This window comes from Trachymyrmex cornetzi, unplaced genomic scaffold (genome assembly GCF_001594075.2).
Source record: "Trachymyrmex cornetzi isolate Tcor2-1 unplaced genomic scaffold, Tcor1.1 scaffold346, whole genome shotgun sequence".
NCBI classification, from domain to species: domain Eukaryota; kingdom Metazoa; phylum Arthropoda; class Insecta; order Hymenoptera; family Formicidae; genus Trachymyrmex; species Trachymyrmex cornetzi.
Genome location: NW_017298173.1, coordinates 440962 through 460931, shown reverse-complemented (window position 1 = coordinate 460931; position 19970 = coordinate 440962). Strand labels below are relative to the sequence as shown.

The following is a 19970-nucleotide window of genomic DNA, read 5'->3' as shown; positions in this document are numbered from 1 at the left end:
TTTCCCCCCCCCCCCCCCCCCCCCCCCCCTCCTTCTCTCTCCTTGGCGCAAGATGTTCGCAGCAGACTCGATAGACAAGTCGTGACTTCGAACGTGCTGAAAAGTGAAGACAGTGAATTCTCTCAACCCCCAAGAAGAAGCATCGACTCCTAGCAAGTAAGCACGTCCCGGTGTCGTCGAAACCCGAGTGGATGCGGCACGAACTTTACACCGGATGCGCGAAACGTTTAACACGGTATATAGTGGTGGGAATCAATTCTCGGCGAAATAAACTGATGGGTTTAATTGAAACGCAATATTTCGCGCTTTTATTAGTATATATAATATTCATTCGCAGAGATAGGTACTTTATGCGTTTGTCAACGAACATCGAAAGAAGTGAAATATTGTCTCGAAGAGTTTCGAGACAATATTTCCTGAAGTATATCCGATGAAGGAATCACATTTTAGGAAACATCTGATTAAATCGATGAAAAACAGTCAAGCAATTAATAACGAATGTAGCAATCGCGACGACGTTAATTTTTCTACAAAACGGGCATCAATTCTGTTTAAATAAAATATGGAAGGTGACGTCGTGATATTTTTGAACGCGCTATCCGACTGCGCCGTATATCAGACGTTCAATAAACGGTCCGGAAATGGACGAACGATCCTGCGGTTGGATTTACGGTTCTTCTGGAAACGGCCCGAAAAAATTGACGGCGTGTCGCTTTCCCGCGAGGGCGGGAACGACGACGGGAAACGGTAATGGCAGAACTTTTTCAAGAAGCGGAGCCGTCACACCTTTTCCGGGGGGGAGCGAGCGATCTCGCCCGACTAGTCTCGGGTATTCTCCAGCGCCCACACACGCCCCTCCCGCCACTTTTTTTTTATCGGTCATTTCCATAAAGCGTCACATGTAATTGCAAGTCGTCGCAAATTCGATTACGACGAGCCCGCTTGTGCGCGAGGCGTGCGCATTTTTTTTTTCTATCTTTTTAATTAAAAACGCCCAATCTCCGTTGGCGTTGTGTTGCGTGTTCGACGAGTCCAAAACTGTACAAAGCTGTATATCGCTAGTCTGTCGCGTCGTGTCAAAATTATTATTCGCGTAACGATCCGGAATTGGTAACGCTCGGCAAGATAACATTGTAAAGCCGACGCGGATCCGCTGGGCGGTTTTTGTTTGCGCAGATTTCCGCGCGACGTAATGCAGCCCAATTTGCGACAGATTCGGGTATATATGCACGTTGCTTTGCGTAATTATGATAAATTACATCAACGCGGGGAAACAGAAATATTTCTCTATGTCTCCTCTATGAGAGCATAGCGAAATGGATTTTCTGAATTTCATCGAAACAACCTGTGACAAATATTTCTCAACATCTCACGCGCGTTGCATTAATTCATTATTAACGCGGGGATTTTCTCTGCGTGACAAAGAAATTATCTCGCTCAAAGGCAGATTTTGCCTCGTATACAAACAAAATAATTAACTAATTTCAGTGCAGATATAAAGTACAACGAAATACACGGTATTATTGTATTCGCATTAATTTCTTAATGTACGAATTTACGTTATATATCCTGTATAAACTATTTTCTCAAATATTTTTCAACGTGCCACTTGTATTAGCAGACCTCTCTTGCTTACAATGCACCGGTGGGAATTTTAAAAACGCAATTTACATCGAATTGTAAGCGGCGCTCGCAGCAAGTTCCCGCAAATCCGAGGGGAAGTCCGGTCTCTCCTTTCCTCCCTTCCCCTTTCTTTCTCCCTTTCTCTCTCTCTCTCTCTCTCTCTCTCTCTCTCTCTCTCTTTCATCCGCGGAAATCGTTGTACCTTAAATAACATTTCACCGTGGACGTTTATGCGCAACGCGCGCCGACAGAATAGACGGGCGGATTAGCCGACGACAAAATCTACTTAGGCTTCTTTCCCGGACGCAGTTTTCAAACTGTCTCGACTGCTACGTGTATTATCTGTCTGTTCACACAGCGGCAGCGTGAGTCACTCTCTTCACGCGTGCACACCACGCGAGCTTCCGCCGCCTTTTTCCATCTCCAGCGAAGCGCCACGCGAAAATGCAATCCCGCTGTCACATATTCTGTCACACTTTGACAAGCGGCTGGTAGGGAGTGTGAAACGGGTGTTGTACGGGGGTTTCAACTTGAGGTAGCTGCTCGCCAAATGTTTCCCCCTTTCGCCTCCCGTTTTCCTCTCTCGCTTGACGAAATTCTTCAAAATGGGACGCGGCTTTAACATCTGTATACGGTGGCATCGGTAACAAAGCATTTTAACCTTGCACGATTTTTCTCCGACAGAATACTCGACTTCATTTCTTTGGAAAAAAATGTATGAAGTCACTGCGTTCGCAACGCTGGGAATCCTTCAAACGTGAGAAATCGTCGATGTGGAAAGATATTTTTCTGTTTACAGCTATTTTTTCAAATAAGAGAAAGAATTCTGTTTCTCGGTCGAAGTGGATCTTGACGCTTAATAACATTCATATGTAAATTTACGAATACATTTTTCAGTTCTATAAACTGCGCGCCGATTCGGTTTGTCGGACTTGAAACGTAATACATTGAAACTGGAAATAATATAACAAATTACATGGATCGTTAATTTAATAAGGATGTTAATATAAGCATTTTAAAACACTACAAAGAATACTAGTCTGTGAATTTACTCATTGTCTGAACGAAAATAATCGTTTATAGTCATTTTTTTTAACCAAACACAAATTTATTTTTTTAATTTGGCTATTGCATCACAATTTTTAGAAAAATGATGTTAATGATATAAAAACAACTTTGAAAATTTTTTTGTAACGTAACACCGATAGCAAAATTTTTTCTCAATTTTATTAATACTACGCGAAAGTATCAATTTAAGATTTAAATTGCATTTTGTTTCGTTCCGGTGTGATTTTTCATTTTCGAGAAATAGTCATTTATAAAATAGTTACATTTTGCAATTTCATGTTGCTTTTTGATTTAATACGATCCGATTATATTGTATAAGTACAAAAGCACTTACTTTCCACATAATTAAATACATTCCGTAATATTAAAATGGAATAAAATGCATTTTTCTTGTACGAGAAAAGAACTTTATCGCTTTATCTCAAAAACGAAAAATCATACCAACAAAATGGAACAAAACGAATTTTAAAACTAAAGTTGATACTCTTGCCTGACATTAAAAAAAATTAGAAAAAAATTGTACTGCCGGTGCTTTATGACAACCTTCAAAATTGTCGTTTTTTACCCCTGTTTCATGTCTTTTTTTTCAAAATTATAACATGACAATCAAGATTGAAAAACGGATTCGGGGCAGGCAAAAATACATTAAAAATAACTAAAATTATTAAAACAATTTTTTTATCTATCAGACTAGTGAAATTTATTGCAAAAAATATCACCACAGCCAGAGTTTGAACCTGAAAGTTCCGACTTTCCGGGATAAGTCTTACTAATTCGTCCATTGAAGTATGTAGTAATATCTATCGCAATAACCAACCAAGTGAGAAAACTATTTTTAACATGGATAACAGCAAATCGAATATTTTTAACAAGAATTAGAATGTTGTTTGAAGTATTTGCGTGTACCGTTAGAATTTTAAAATTTCGAATATTTGCAAGGCAAATTGTGCACAAAAACAAAATTTCGATTGACGCGAAATTAAATCGCTGAAAGAGATCGCATCACAACGTTCTTGTTATACATATCCGCTTGAATGACAGTCGGTTACGTCACTAATCTTGGTGCTGTTTCTTGTCTTAGATTTGACGCGAAGATATAACGTTAAGCAGCATAAAATTTTACCGATCGTTTTTCGACCGCGAATTGACGTCCGTCGACATAGAAGTCAATAAGCTTGGCCGTTGACGTCGATCCAGCATCCCTTGGCGAAATCTCCGGGAAAACTTTAACTATGGATGATGACAAAGCTTCCACGGAGCGTTCCATTTCGACCGCGTTCATAGCTGTATATCTCGCGAACGGGGGACTTTCAAAGATGAAATAAAACGCTGTCACGAAGCGAGAGTGCAATTCTTACGGCCTTGCTCCGACAGTTGTTACGGTGGGAATAAAATTCTCGCCGTTTTAGGAAGACGCTCCATAAAATTCGCGTTAGCGTTTTACGCTCCTATACGCGAGATATCTCATTTTTCATGCGCGCATTTATTGGTGCACGACATCGCGGCCTTATTAGTATTAATACGGGGGTTAAAATAAAAATGTCGGGTTTCGCGTCAGGCTAGTGCACCTTTCCGAAAGAATATTACGTTCCAAGGAGTAAAATTCACATATTGGTATTCATCTCCGACACCTTCATTTCGATCGGATAGTTTTACTATCAACAGTAACTGTAAGAAGGTGCAGTTTTCCCATACGCGTATAGACCGAGCGTCCATACCGGAGTTCTTACTCTATCCAGGGAGTAGTTCTCTAAGGGCAAAACTCCAAAATCCGTGCCCAGGTTACCATTCTGTTTACCGAAATGTAGTCTTGCGAATGCGAGTCGCTATCTCGTATGCGGAGATAGCGTTGTCTACTCGCAAACCGAAACATCGCCTCGAAATATCCAACATGGCGCGGCACCATTATCCACCAATTACGCCAATTACCGCGTGAATACGTGACACGAATGTGCACGCCTCGCTGTAATGCCGCAAAACGCACTAACCATTGTAAACACATTAAAGCAAAACTGCACACTGAACCCGATCCGCGGCTCTTCGTCATCGTCCGCGCGATAGTGGACCGACAAAATCGCGCGATATCTACACGCGATGACGAATGGGACGAAATAGGGGGTTAAATAGCGACCGCATGAAATAGCGCTTTTGAAATTTGCCAGGGCAAAACCGCATGGAGGCGAGCGAAATATCGCGATCTCGGAAATGTGGAACGACGCGTTGTCAGCAGGGTGGATAACGATAGTTCGACGAATCAATCGAGCTTCTTCGATACGCGACAGTTCCGATGAAAGCGTGTTCGCGTCTCGATTGCTGCATTTTCTCAGCTTTTCCGTCTTCCTACTTATTTTCTCTCTCTCTCTCTCTCTCTCTCTCCCCCCTCTCTTCTTTCTTCATCTGCCGCATGACATCCCCGGAGATACGTCCCGCGCCACGTATTCGATACTTTGACAAGTCGTCGGTAAGAGATTGTGACGTGTTATATTTTTCAACTTAAGGGAATACGTATCGCTCGAAATTTTCCAGGCGAATAAAATGCCCAAAGAATCGTGAAATATGACGATATATATATATATATTTTTATTTATAATAAAAAAGATTAAGAAAGGGAAAACGAAAAAGTATTTAAAATTGATCGGAATTCCATTAATGTTAACTGTAACTGTTTATTAAAAGCGATAAGATGAAATAAACAGAATTAACTAATCGTGTTTCCCCATCCCTTTCCTGTACAATTTCCATAATTCTCGAAGCGTTGAAGCCGAGGTGAGGGGGCCTGAAAATGCTCCTCTCGAGGCGAACTAATACAATTTACGGACATTGAAATATCGATATTTTGGTGGTATTGGAAGATCGTTCGAAGACCTTGAAGACGATGCCCCGGTTCACCGCACGTCTTCGGTTCACCGGTCGAATTCGTCTTTCAAGAAAGACAGCCTCGTACACGCGAGGTGGAAAATCGGATTAGGTGCAAGCGTCGGGTAGCTCGTAGTCGAAGAGAGGAGGCAAAGAGAGAGGCGAGACGGCGCTTCAAAGCGACCTGTACAACTAATTACGAGTCTTATCTCGGGCCCGCCTAAAAGGTGCTGATTAAACGAGGATTCGTCGCGCGCGATACGTGATTGAGTTAAGTGCGCAACGCTTTTGTCGAGGTCGAAGCCACCTCGCTCGAGTGTTCGAGGATTCGGCCCAATGGCTAATAATGGCATGCGGCATATGAAACAGGACGAGTGTATACTTTTAACGTGATGCTTACGAGTGCCAATTACGCGTCTCTCGGACGGGGCCTACTGAACCACTGGAAAATTAAAAATGAGAGATTCTTTCATTATTCTGCAGTTTTACCTCGCCGAATTGTTTTCCTGCGAAAGTTTATGCTGTAATTGCAATGGTACTTTATAAAAATCCCTTGAAAAATATAAATCTTTAAAGCGGCTAAAAATATACGAGTTCCTGAAAATGTATGTTATGATGAATCTAACATACGGGGATACGGTAGCTAGTAGTAAAACCATTTATTTCGAAAGTGCACACCAAATTAAAAAAAAAAAGAACTGTGAGTATAATATAAATGAAAGCAAAGCATTTGTTTTAACCAGAGTGTAAACATTTATGAGGTATACAACACTTAAAAAATATATTGCATTAAACAATCGTGAAAGCATAACAACATTAAATCGCCAAAGATTAAATTCGTTTTGTTGAATGAAACTACAATTGACAGCGATTGGAAATAAAAATGTGTCACGCTGCCTGAAAGCTTGCATATTAGATTGCAACTTGTCGAATAAATGAAGAAACTTTTCATATTTTTGGTTAAATATATGCAAGCGATTGGCCGATAAATAAAAACAATTCAAATTTTATAATAATTATGGCTGATATTAATTTACGGTCATAAAATAAATACCGCGGAATTTTTTCAATTTTTACACGATTAATTCTCGATATTTCAAAATTTCTATACACTTGTTTACATTACACGGATACAGTTGTAAAATTGATTCGTCTCTACTAATCGATGTGACCATCGAGAGAATTTGCGTAAATTCTATTTAAAGTGAATAGGGATTATTTACCGCAAATTACGAATTAACAGTGTATTTAAGTGAGAAGCGCTTTTCTGATATGTGGGTTAATCACTATTGTGTAACAGTGGCTGTATATAGGTCTCGTATAAGGGCTTTTAACAGCGATATTAACGGCCGTTTAACGACTGGTGCGAAAAGCGATCAAAGTGAATTACGCCCCAAACTGTCCGTGATTACTGATACGGATAGCGAAGGTCTCGAATTCCGTTTGCGACGTATAATCCTCGTTACTGCGTTTAAATTAATACGACCATCTATATTGCACGTCTTTCACGTGTTCGAATTACAACCGATTTATACCACAATAAATTCTTATAAAAATTTAAATAATATTCATATATAAGTGTTCGCGGTAAAAAATGTCTTTTTTCAAGCAGTAGAACGAGATTAGTTATTTCTCTAGTTTTTGGATACTAAATATGAATCTGTTTTTCAAATTGCTCCACCACGTCACAATTTTAAGAAATTTGCAATCAAAGTTAAAAAAAGGATAAAAAGGATTTTATTTTATTATATTATACTCATAATGTGTAACGTTCTGGAGAAGTCTTATTATGATAAAAATTAAGTATGTTGTTAGAATTTTAAGCCCTCAAAAGGAATTTTTAGTCTCGGCTATATGGTTAATAAAATATTCATGATTAAATGTAGGGTTTATTATGAAAAAGCTGCAATGAGAAAAATGGTTTGATTATATCAACAAAACGCATATAGTTGAATGCATTTTGATTAAACAAAACAGAATTTCTGGTTATTATAACAAAACTTGAGATTTTACAACTAGAACGTTTGGTAGATTATACTGTGTAAGGATTTATTTAATATTTTCCAGTTGGATATACTAAACTTCTAGTTAAATTCACTAAACATACTTAACATTAATCTCAATACACATATTATTTTGTGTTGTGCGTGTTGTATTCTACAGTGAAATGGAACAAAGTGATATGTGAATGGTTGACGAGAAAACGTCTCTTCCAATGTAATTTTGAGAAATGTTTAAAAGTTTTAAAGATTATTGTAATACCAAAATGATAGATTCGATATAATGGATGTCAAAATTTGAAACTGTCGCAAAAATTTATTAATAAGAGGTCTTCTATCATTTTGAATTTGCCAATTTTGACATCGAATTCAGCGGGCTAAAAGCCTTCAAGTTTAAATAAACTTAATTAAAAGCTATTTGATAAAAAAAACGTTATCAATAACCTAATATTCACAGCGATAGATCCTATATTTAACCCAAATAAAAAAATTAATATCTCTCTTATAATATAGCCAATATTAAAAGATCCTTTCCAAAAATCCTACTAAAAATCCAGCTTAGGATTGAAAGTCCTAACAACATAATTAATTTTGATTACAATAAAACTTCATCAGCATGTTACATATCGTAGTTATAATACGATAAAATACGTAAAAATAGCCCTTTTGACAACTTTAACCGTAAATTTCTCAAAATTGTAACATAATGAAGCAATTTGAAAACCAAACTTTAGTATCCAAATAAACTACGGGAAGTGACTGTGTCTATGACTACTAGTTTCGTTCTTGTGCTTTTTTTTCTGTTGAACAGTGTAATTAAAATATACGCCTATTAATGTTTCAGCTGTAATTTTTCTCACGCGCAAAAAAGTAATTACTAGTCATTCAAAAGCGATTGTAATCTTGCAGTAACGTACAAACTTGATAAAAACAAAATATCATTGTACTATACGTGTACCTATTCCCTTAAAAAAAAACTGTCCGTTTAGAGTTTTCTACAATAGTTTTGATTATACCGGTCTAAAGCTGTGACACGAAAATCAAATTACGCGTAACAGTAACGCGCGGAAGAGAATCTAAACAGTCAAGGAGGAAATGGAAGTCCTTTCCTTTGTGCGCGAAAGAAATCAATGGAGCTCTCTCTAACGAGCTAACGAAGCGGCGTAAACGTTTCCGCGAAAAAATCCAGCCGGTTAACGTGCGACATGGGTATCAAGGGTATTAGCATATCGAGAGGTTTTTCGAGAGAGAAACGGGGAAAAGGGAGAGAGAGAGAGAGAGAGAGAGAGAGAGAGAGAGAGAGAGAGGATGCACACGCTGCGATGGAAGCGGGTGTATCCGGCCGAGAAGGGCAGGATGAAAATTTCGCCTTTCGCCGTCGAGTCGCTTAAATTCGACTGTCGCGATGCCGCGCGAGTTTTCCACCGATACCGAGTGGAAAATCGGATTACTGAACGGGCATGAGACGGATGAAGCTGGTATTCTATGGGGCACATTTCGCGGGCCGGTTACACACTTTACTTGCGTCCCCATCGTGAAATTGCGTTGCGGTTTACCCGCACGCGTTACGTTGTTGCAATCCGCGCGAAATAATGCGCGATGCGAACGAAATTAAATGGACGAATGGCAACAAGGAATACTTAATTGGAATTTCTCATTAAAGGACTAAGAGAAATACAGATACAGTCGCGTATAATGTGATTCAAAAATTTAAATCCTTTGCATTTAAAAGTTAATTGTTGGTAATCACTGGAAGACAGAAAATCATCGATCACTGTTACAATCGTTGTTAAATTTATAATGTCAAATTATATTCAATTTGAATTATTCTTAATCATTTCTATAAGTCGCCATTGTTTCTGCACTTAATATGTTATTAAATAATTAAAACAGTAGAATTAAACAATTTAACTCAAGAAAATATACTAATGAAAATGTATCAAATTTAGTTTATTATTTGCAACGTAGATCGTTGATGTGGATATTATTTATTTGAAAGCTAACCACAGAAATGAATTAATTTATATTTTGATATACATGAAAGTTTAAAATAACGAAATGTTATTTTTTAATTCAAGGAATTGGATTACCATTTTGCTACATTAATATTTGACATTAATACTATGACACATTTCGTGTATTTAAAAAATGTAAAGCGTTACATAATTAAACGTGAATATGTAGAAAACATTGGGTCTCGGTAAATTACTTTTCGAACTATTATTTACAATACAATTAAAAAGTAAATTTTTTATTTTGAAATACAATATCTTTAAAATTCACAGTAAAAAATAAAATGTTTATTTTAACTTAAAAACAAAATCCTTGTGTTAATTTTAACATTTTTGCATGTCTCGGAAAGTCCACTATACGTTTTTAAGTTAAAATTAAATTTTTAATTTTGCAGTGTTCTTTAAAAAAAGTCATTAAGAATCAGGTCATATATTGTGCTTCTTTGTTCTGCTTGAAGCGACTGCTATATGTAATCAACTTTTAAAATTTAACTGATTATTTTTTCCGAGCTTTTACTCGACATTACACACGAAGCTCTGATAGTATTATCCTTGCTGTCGAGGGAACAAAACGTACGAATAAACGGCCCATCGAAAGTTGTATCACGCTTTTACACGAAGGCTGCTCTTGGGTCGCGATGCGACGCGCAAAATTCGGAGCGTCAATGTCTCGTCGTGCGCGCGCTATACGAGGCGGAAAATCGGATTACAAACAGTAGACGGACGAGGACGAGAGAAAGAGGGAAACAGAGAAAGAGGGAGGGAGAAAGAGAGAGAGAAAGAGAGAGAGAGATTTTGAACAGCCGCGACGGCTAATCACGCTTAATTACACATCTTACACTCTCGATCGCGGAGGGAGTGGCCCATTAAAGCTGATTCACGTTTACTAGCGTGTTCTGCCGAAGAAATACACGTACTTGTTACATAGTAGCGACAGAAAGCAGAAAAGTTTCTATGGGTTTAAATTTCGGTGGTAGAGAGATACAAGAAACCGCACTCTACAACTTTTCGCAATTATTGAGATTGGCGATTGCAGCGTGTTTTTCCAAAGTTGCAATACCAAAAATCAAAGTCATTCGATTCTCATCGACTTTAAGCTCTGCGCAACGATACGTGGAACTATCGAAAGAAATTAATTCGATAAAACCAGCTAATACTCCTATAATTATTTTAAAAGAGAATTAAACGCTTAGAATCATGTCAATACATATTTTCCGACAGTGTACAAGCGCAAATATGTTAATCACGTTCAATGAGCGGATTAGACGGTGTTTATGCAACGGCTTTTGTTTACCCGATGCGTCCCCGGGTCGAGTAACGCTATCTCGCTTTATGGCGCGCCCTTCCCAGGATGGACGAAATTATCGAGAGGATGAGTCGATTTTAGAATCTGCGATTTTAGTAGTTGGACAGGAAGTTTCGAGCTGGAAATAAATACGAGAAATTTCGGAATCGGGGTAGCAAACGACGCGACCCAACCCTGCAACGCCGGCAGCGTGGGCGGCGATATCGGTTTTAAGTAATTAATTCCGTCTCCACGCCACGGCGGATGTCACTCGATCGGATGCCACGTTCTATAATTTACGAGAAGAGGAGGCCGAGTTGGATCGGCGATAGGGTGAGTGCCAGCTCGGGCTTCATAAATTCTCGCAGCGAATTAAGAGGCGCGGACATCGCCTATCGACGGCCGCTCACGCGATCCCGATGGATCCTTATTAATAATAATTAACTGATTACCATAGTCAATTAGTCGGTGACTTTAAGCGCCATAGAGGCGAGGAAACGATAGGATGGCTTTTTATATAATGGCATTCTGCACGAAATTGCGGGTATGTCGACGTCTAAATTGACCCTTCGTCTAGCGACGTAGATTATACAAATTTTGTCGATATTAATGATTGATCCCCTTAAGAAACTTAATAAGAAAGACGATCTAAGTTAGAGCTGTGACAAACTAAAATTAATTTATAACGCGTAATAATATTATTGAACGTAGATTGAACACGTAAAATGATGTGGACGATGTAAGGAGATGTTTTTAAGTGGCCGTTTTATTACAGTTGCAAATATAAGATAAGAGTGCTTGGGACGTAGCGATTGCATCCAAGATACTTCGAATTACCCTGCACGCAATAACATGTACTTCGATATTGCATGCTGCGCGGGTAAGTGACGTTCCGCAGAAAACATCGTAAACCGTAAACGAGCTCGAAAGTTAATTTCTCGACGATAAAATTGCTTTGGTCAAACAAATTAAGGCTTAACGACCATTTTATGACGCAAATTATAATCCACAATGATCGAAAGCCTCGATCTCGTAACACAACTGAATATTTTCTTCATCACGATATTTGCATTTATTGCTTAAGATCTGAACAACTAATAAGATTTTAAATTAATAACATTGATATAGAAACAATCAAAGGCATATCTTTTTACAGAGTATATTCTAAATAATATAAATATCCTAATATTTTTAAAAATATTTTTATTAGATATAAATAATTTTTTCATAATTTTTCCAACGAATAAAATATGTTTCTATCGATGTGAAAAATCGATAGCATAATCAGTTAAAATAATTTTTTTGGAATATTTATTATCGAAATTTTTGAATATTTTATACATACATGAAATATTTATGAAGAGCAATATATATTGAAGGTATTTTCAGAGGCAAATCTGCATTAACGAATCCAATCGACACAATCGATGGGCACGGACTGATAAAAACTTTAAGGATTAATTTTAATTAGCAATCCCGATTGAGACGCGAAGTGGAAAGCCAAGTTGCAGACAGCAGGTCTGCTGAGAAGAGATCTCTGGAGGATACAAGTAATTATGGTTAATTAAGCGGTCTTATCCCGGGTGGGTGGGCGCGAAATCCGCCGATTTAACGGCATATTCGCATCGGATACCTATCGAGTTTTCGCGTCTCATCCGGCTTTTCCGCCTGTCCGTTTTCACGGCAAGGGAAAAATCGTTCCTCGATCAGCGAAGCGTCGCGTAAACGCCAGCTTACAGAATAAATCTGCATTGTATCCGACCGTCGAAACATAAAACGCGCATTCGATCGCTGCATAAATAAATCCGCGTCCGATTCGTGACGTTTCCCAACGTGTATATCTACCTCTCGAACGCGACTGCTTGTATTTGCGCGATTAATTGTAGTCGCGATCGACAAGAATGTGCATGTATTTGCATGAAGTGGCAAGTTAATTGAAATACCTATGTAATCTATGTACGAGATGTACGACTCGACGGATTTCGATTAAATCTGAAGTTAGAAAAATATGCATCTTCCTCAAAAAGTCTATAACATGCCAATATCCTCGAGCTAAATTTCGTTTTGTTGCTTGTGCAAACTAAAAACAGCAAAACGCTTCCATATCCATGGAAAATATTTGTTGCCTATTAATATTTTCGATTCAAAAGTAGCGAGAAATTAAATGCATTATTGAATACATCGCAAATAGACTGTCTAAATAAACCATGTATCCGTTTAGCAACGTAAAATTTATTTACGACAAAAGACAGAACAATGGAAGAATCCTGAGACAATTTTGCAGGTACGTGACGTAACCACGCTTCGTTAAACGCGCTCCGCGTCGCGCCGTGTTTCATTCCTCCTCGGGTTTCGCGTAAAAATACTCGCAAGTTTTTCCGCGACACAATAAATATTATTTTCCAAAGATTGCAACATCTCCATTATGGGATACTATTCCGTACTGAATGCACGCTCTTGCGCTCGCATTCACGAATTTATTCCGTAGCAACGATGCGCGCTCACCTGGAGACAGGTGCTTCTCTGTGCGGGCAAATACACGGTGTTTATAGATATTTATACGCGAGAGGGCTCGCGTTTCACAACCAGTTTCCAGAAGCTACATCGACGACGACAGCGTGGGCGAGCACCGTGTCGATCGATTTCGCACTCTTTTATCGGCACCGGGCCCCGGGAGTTACATTTTCTTTGTGCGCCTTCAAGGACTCCCGCTGCTTTTTCGCGATTATTGCATCGCGCCATAAACATGTACAAGCGGCCTATACATTCATCTCTCGCGCGTATATCCTATTCTTTATTTTTATCATTACGTTTTGGCACTTTGATCGGAGCGTTTCGCTATTATTGCCTATTCACTGTAAACGCGAGAAACACGAGAATAAATATCAAAATGACGATCGAGATGATACGACCACGGCGGACGATTTTATTACCGCATTCGTGAAACTGAGAAACAATATCTTTTAGTATCGATAGTATGAACGAACTTGACCGAAACTGGGTCCATCTCGGTTTCAACGAAATCTTGGAATATTACGATGCAACTTTTTGACAGTAACAATGACTTAGAACGCGTGAAACTAAGTGCACGTAGGGAACGAGTGCATGTAATATCTTCGTACTTCTTTAATAAATTTAATGCTATTTTACTCTCCGGTCCTCCACCTTGGAGAAGTTAGAAATCTCTATCCAAAGTTGGAAGAGAGGTGCTCAGTAACTCTCAATCACCCTACATACTTGTCCCGCATACGCACTTACCTCGCTTAACTCGCGTTATTTTTCAAATGTCCAATTCACTTAGACGTCGGGGGAACTTTCCGCCTTGATTTATGAGATTTATCGAAGAATAAAAGTCCCACTTCGTAATGTGAACAAACGCGCGAGCAAAAGCGGCGATAAAAATGTAGGCTACAGCGGCGTGCAGGCGCGTAGTCGTTGATAAAACGAGTTTGCGATACGATTGTTTCGAGGGTGATTCAAGCCAATCGCTCTCCGCACCGCGCGCTTTTGCGCTTTATTAATCACTCGCGCCGTCGTTAACGCGAGCAAAAAATTTCGCCATTAGCGAGCCGCGCTCGGCTCGTAATCTCAAACGCACTATATTAAACGGATTACGACGAATCACTTTCGGCACAGAAAGCTTCTCTATTATTCGACGTGTCGATGGACATAGTAGACGTTGAATTATATAGGACGTCAATGCGTGAAAAGCTCGGGCGAAAAATTTTAAGCTCCATTTAGTTTACGAGGGCCTTTGGAAATTTATCGACACCGCGGGAAAGTAACGAGCCTTGTAATCTGTTCCTTTTAGTCATTACCGCGGACTGTAATTTTCGCGGAGAAGAAATCGTAATAATTGAAACTTAACGTTGTCGCCAATATAATTCACGAGCCATTTACCGACCGCAAAGACTTAATAATTTTAGAATTACATCACGCGACTAACAACTGCTATTATAAATATTTTTCCTACACTCAATAAGAGTTAAATTATGTAAAATATTTGTTTCTTAATAATTAAATAAAATTTAAGCAATGTATCTAATATGTACAACTTTATTCGCAACCCAATGGATCTGTGATTTATTCTTCGTGAATTCTTTGAATTAGAAATGAGGAGCACCTAATGGAATTAATGGTAACCAATTCATCGTGAAAGTCTTTTGTGCCACATTAAATCGACAGAGTTATTAATCTTTCTCTTTATTATGTAACAAGAAAAATCGAGCAATATGATATAATGAAATCTCCTCAATTCAATGATGTGTACGTGTCATAATAGAAATGTTTTTCAAATAACATTAAACTCTGATATCGCAATTTCTGATACTAATTTCGAGTTATTATTGAGTCACGATTAAAAATGTATAATAACGAAGGTATGAAAGGTATAAAAAGAGATATGGAAATTTCCGCCTTTTCTCGATGAAAATCTTTTCGGTTACCAAGACTTGAATATGAAAATCGAATTCTGGCGAAGCAAATCAGATTAGCGATTGAAGGGTGAGAAATTTTCGCCGCGTGGCAAATCAACTGAGTGAATATTATTAATCGAACATAGAAGATAGATGAACCAGCGTGGAAAAATAAATGAAATACTTGGGAACGTGTCGAATAGACGAGGTGAGCGCGGTTAACTAACGCGCGCGCTGAGACAATATTTACATTAATGGCAGCTCGCGATGAGAGAAGCTATGAGGATTCCTCACCGTGTGGCAGCGTGAAGATAAAGCGAAAATGTTGTACAAAAGCGCCTCGGCTCTGTGTACCTGGTCGAGATTAACCGATGTTCCCCCGATCACAGTCGAATTACACGAGTTCAAATCCAACTGTGCAATTATTGACTTTCGATTGAGAATTTGGCGAATTCAGTTAGTTGGGACCGGCGAATCGTGCCGCGAATAGAAACTGATAGTGTAAGCACATGTAAATAAGAGAGAGGGCCACCACTGCCTAGCGAAAATTACAAACGAGCACGACCGAGCGGATTAAATATGTCGATTTTCCATTTTCGTCTACGAAAGATGTCGTTTCGTTTTAACCGGATCGGCTTTCGTAAAAGTAACTGTATTCCATTCGCCTTCCATTATGTTATATAAATAGAAAAAAGTGTAATAAAAACATAAGAATTAAAATTACATACAAATAAAACGGGTCATGTCAAAACGCGAACTCGAATACAATGTCACATGTCACGTTTAAAAATAATGTACAATGAAAATGTAAAAGTGGATCGGTATATTATTAGTGAAAAACAGTAAATATTCGCTGATGATTACAAGTGTAGCACTGAAAAGTTACCGATTCACTTTTAGAGAGTATTACGCTTCCATCCAAGTTTAACGCTAATGCGACCGCTTGATTCTTATTTATAGCAACAGTTGGAATCTTATTTGCTAAATGCTAACGTTCGGCGCTGATTGTGCGGAAATACAAGTTTCCACGTTCGTCCAGCTTGCGTTTAATGAGTTGAGCGTAAGCCGCTCGTTGCCATTGCGCTTTATCCAATTTCTTGGCAGGAGCGAGCGCTCTCTTTCTCTCTCTCGCTCTCGAAAAGAAAAAAAAAAAGAAATGTAAGAATCGCTGGCAACGGTTAAGGGGTCAAGTGGCGTCCTTTGTGAAATTAATGAAAGGTTTCCACGCGCGCGAATCCCGAGCCGGTCTCTCTCCGCAAATATAGAAAGTCAAAGCCCATTCGTACCGTCCTTATTCTCTTTCTCGTATTCTCGGTCCGAGTGGACCTTTTTTCCTCTTTCTCTTTCTACTTTCGCGCTCGGCCACTTAAACTTCTGACTCACCGAGCGAGAAAAACTCGCGGCTTATTTTCCGAAAGCGCTTTGTCCACCGCTTAAATGCGCCCCATCGATCGAAATTTCCGACGCAGACGTCTCGGGAAACCGTCGATCGCGTTTTGTTTTACGAGCTACACGAACGTCAGCGAAGAAAAAAAAAAATAGAAGAGAATTTCGTGAGACTTGTCGGCAAACAAAAACTCGCGAGAGAGCGAATTTTCCTTTTGTACATTACCAGGAAAAATCACAGAGACTTATGATAATTATTGTTTACAGCAAATGTTTGTCTGTATTGATTAAAACTGTTAATAATTTGGAAAAACCAGAAATGAAAAATTAATAGAAAAGATCGCGGAAACATTTTATCGATCGCACAGCATCCGAATTTATTTATCTCGGATACATTTTGATATCGTGATTTTTCAACAATTGTGATAAAGGCGCACGAAAAATTATTAATGGTAGCAGAGAATGATGAGTAATCGCGTTTAAAAACGCGAATTTTGTATCGTGGAGCGCACTTTTGTGGATTAAGTGCGCCGGGACATCAGCGATTTTTAATCTCCGAGGTGAGTCTGCATCCGTGGCCCACTCGTTGTAATTGCCCTAACTATCGTGTTAAGAGTGAATCGTATAATCAACGCGAAAATATTTCCGGCAAGAATCCACAATATGGCGGAATTACCTGGGCGATCCGAACCGCACACGATCGCTAGCTCTCCACTTACAAATATCTCGTACGCGAGCATACGTTTCAATATTCCTGCGGCTGCGATCCTAATAACGCGTGTAATAATAACTGTACGGAACTATTTACTCTATATTCATGGCGCGTTCACGAATTGCTCCGGCGGCGATATCTCGAGATGTCCGGATCGACCGAACGGGCGATCCGGATGCGGATAGTTGAAAGCAATTGAATCGGTTAATTGAGAAGTCAGATAAGAGCGATCAAATTTGCAAAATGTGATTCTGGTCAGAAACTAGTCCGCAAATAATCTTTACACTATCGTGATCGTATTTACATGTGCGAAATTTAATCCTAGTGTACGTAGATGTAACAAAAAATATGCTTTATGTATATAAATTACATTAATAAAACATATAAATGATATAATCTGTGTTAAATAAAAAAGGACTGAGAAATGTTCAACACAAATCAGTAAAGAGGGCTACATTTGATTAAGGTGGGTTTTACAATTACTGCTTATGCATAAAATCTGAGAGATTCAGGTTTGAATCTTGGAGATACTTTTCGCAATAAATGTGTTATTTACGGTGGTTTAAAGATGTTTGTCAGAGTATCAGTAATATTAAATAGCTCGTCAATTTAATTTGTGATATTACGTGCTCCAGTTCTAAGACCGATCTATGTTTCAAGACCAATAAATAATTAATTGGCGTTCAGTTTGTTTGAACTGGAAATTGGAAAAATTCACACAAAAATATTATTAAGCATTAAGACTCGCCTTGACGAATATGGTTCTCTTCACTAATTTCCGTTGAACACATAATCCTGTTAAAATTTATCTTTCCTTCAGAAACATATATTCCTCGCAGTATCAGCATTGCTCGTAGATCATAAATCGCTATGAATTGATCTCTCTGCTCGTGACATCGACGCGACGCTCGTTTGTCACGCATTCTCCACCGACTCGGTTAAAATGCCGATCAGACAATTTAATGGTTCATAGATCACTTATCCTTCATCCTTCAATTAACGCACCGCCAGATGCGTCAGGCCGAACTTTCAGCGCATCCTATTTCCTGTTTTAATTATTAAAATCGGATAACCAAACACATAGCAGCGTTCTAAATATATCGAATACTCGAATATTCGTCGCGTTCTATTTTCTAAAAGACCACTTCAAGCTCATTATTTTATAATCGCTTTCGATTCAATCATTTGATGTGACATATAATCGAACGTGCTGAATATAAGCATTCAGACGTTATTATTTAATTCAACACTCAATGGATCGTATGAAAATGTTTATATTTTCTCGTTTAAAAATAACATATGATACAATAACAAACTAATATTATATTTAGTGAAAGAGAGAGAGAGATGTCTGTATCATGTGAACATTTTCAACTTTTTTTTCCAAATTACATTTTGGAGATTACAAATAATTATTTCAAATAATTATTATTCGCTCGGGGATTTGTAAAAATCTTTTTTATTCAAATATTCATTTCTAACCATTGCAATGTTTTCCTTATTTTTGTCTGATTTACATTCCGATAAAATCAACAACATATTCACAACTGAGAATCGGGAACAAAAAGTACTCGGCAACAAAACCCACTTTCCAGTCAGCATACGCAGCCACTCGAGGGAATTAAAAAACGACTTTTAAATTCTAAAGTTCGTATTCGACGTTAACGACGTTAACTATTCGACGGAAAATTCCAGTTTCCAAAGCAGCTCTCTTTAATTGAACCTTTTTCTGCCCTCTCAAAAACCGGAGAGTGTTACAGGGAGGGGGTACCGCTCTCATTTCCCTTTTCGTCTCTTCGCAACCCTCCTCGCGTGACGACGTGTTCACGACGTTCGCGGGAGGGATCGTCGAGAGAGAGTGTCGTCGACTGCACTTCGTAGCTTTTTCGTGACTTCCGCCCGACGCGTTTTTCTCTTCGGGACCATCGCGGGACGACAGCGGGTGGTTACTTCCACAATAACGATCGGACGCACACCAGGCCGCGTCAGACACGTGCACGTCGAGAGGACAGGCAGGGCGTCGCGTTGCCAACCGCACTATAATTATAGCATTTACGCCATGGTTTTGTCGTGACGTGCTGTGCAATCTCTCACAAATTACGGCACTTGACATTAGGTCTGTAACTTTCCAAGCCGATCTCCCTCTTCAACCTAAAATTTATTATTCCCCGTTAAATTGGATTATCGAATTCCAGTTTCACTCAATCTCGTTTGAGTCTAGGTCATTTTGAAGTAATCACGCTGTGCCATGGGAAGATATAGTTTTCAGGTGCATTGAAGGACAAGCGATATGCATAATAAGATTCCTAAATTGTGAGAAAGTACCTATGCTCAACTCCCTTTTCTCACGAATTTCCACACTCTACAATTGTTATCTCCAATTATAATCGCGTGTTTTACGTTCAGATATTTCTCCACCAGTTGTACAATACTTCCATCTGCTGTAACCATCCCTCGCTATAAACTCGAAATACTATATTGCGAGGTGTGAAATACTATAATTCTCGTGCTATTTTGGAGTGTAGTGTTTTGAAAAGTTGGCAACGTTGGTAAAGCGGGGGGTTGACGAAGGGCGGTTTGTTGCCAAGGGAAACGACGAGAGGAGAGAGAGAG

At 38.8% G+C, this 19970-nt stretch overlaps 1 protein-coding gene across 1 annotated transcript in view; it reads right to left on the bottom strand.

The window, feature by feature from the left end:
* The window catches only part of LOC108763232 (insulin-like growth factor-binding protein complex acid labile subunit), a 230433-nt gene that overhangs the window by 23221 nt on the left and 187242 nt on the right, over positions 1-19970 (bottom strand). The window lies entirely within an intron of this gene.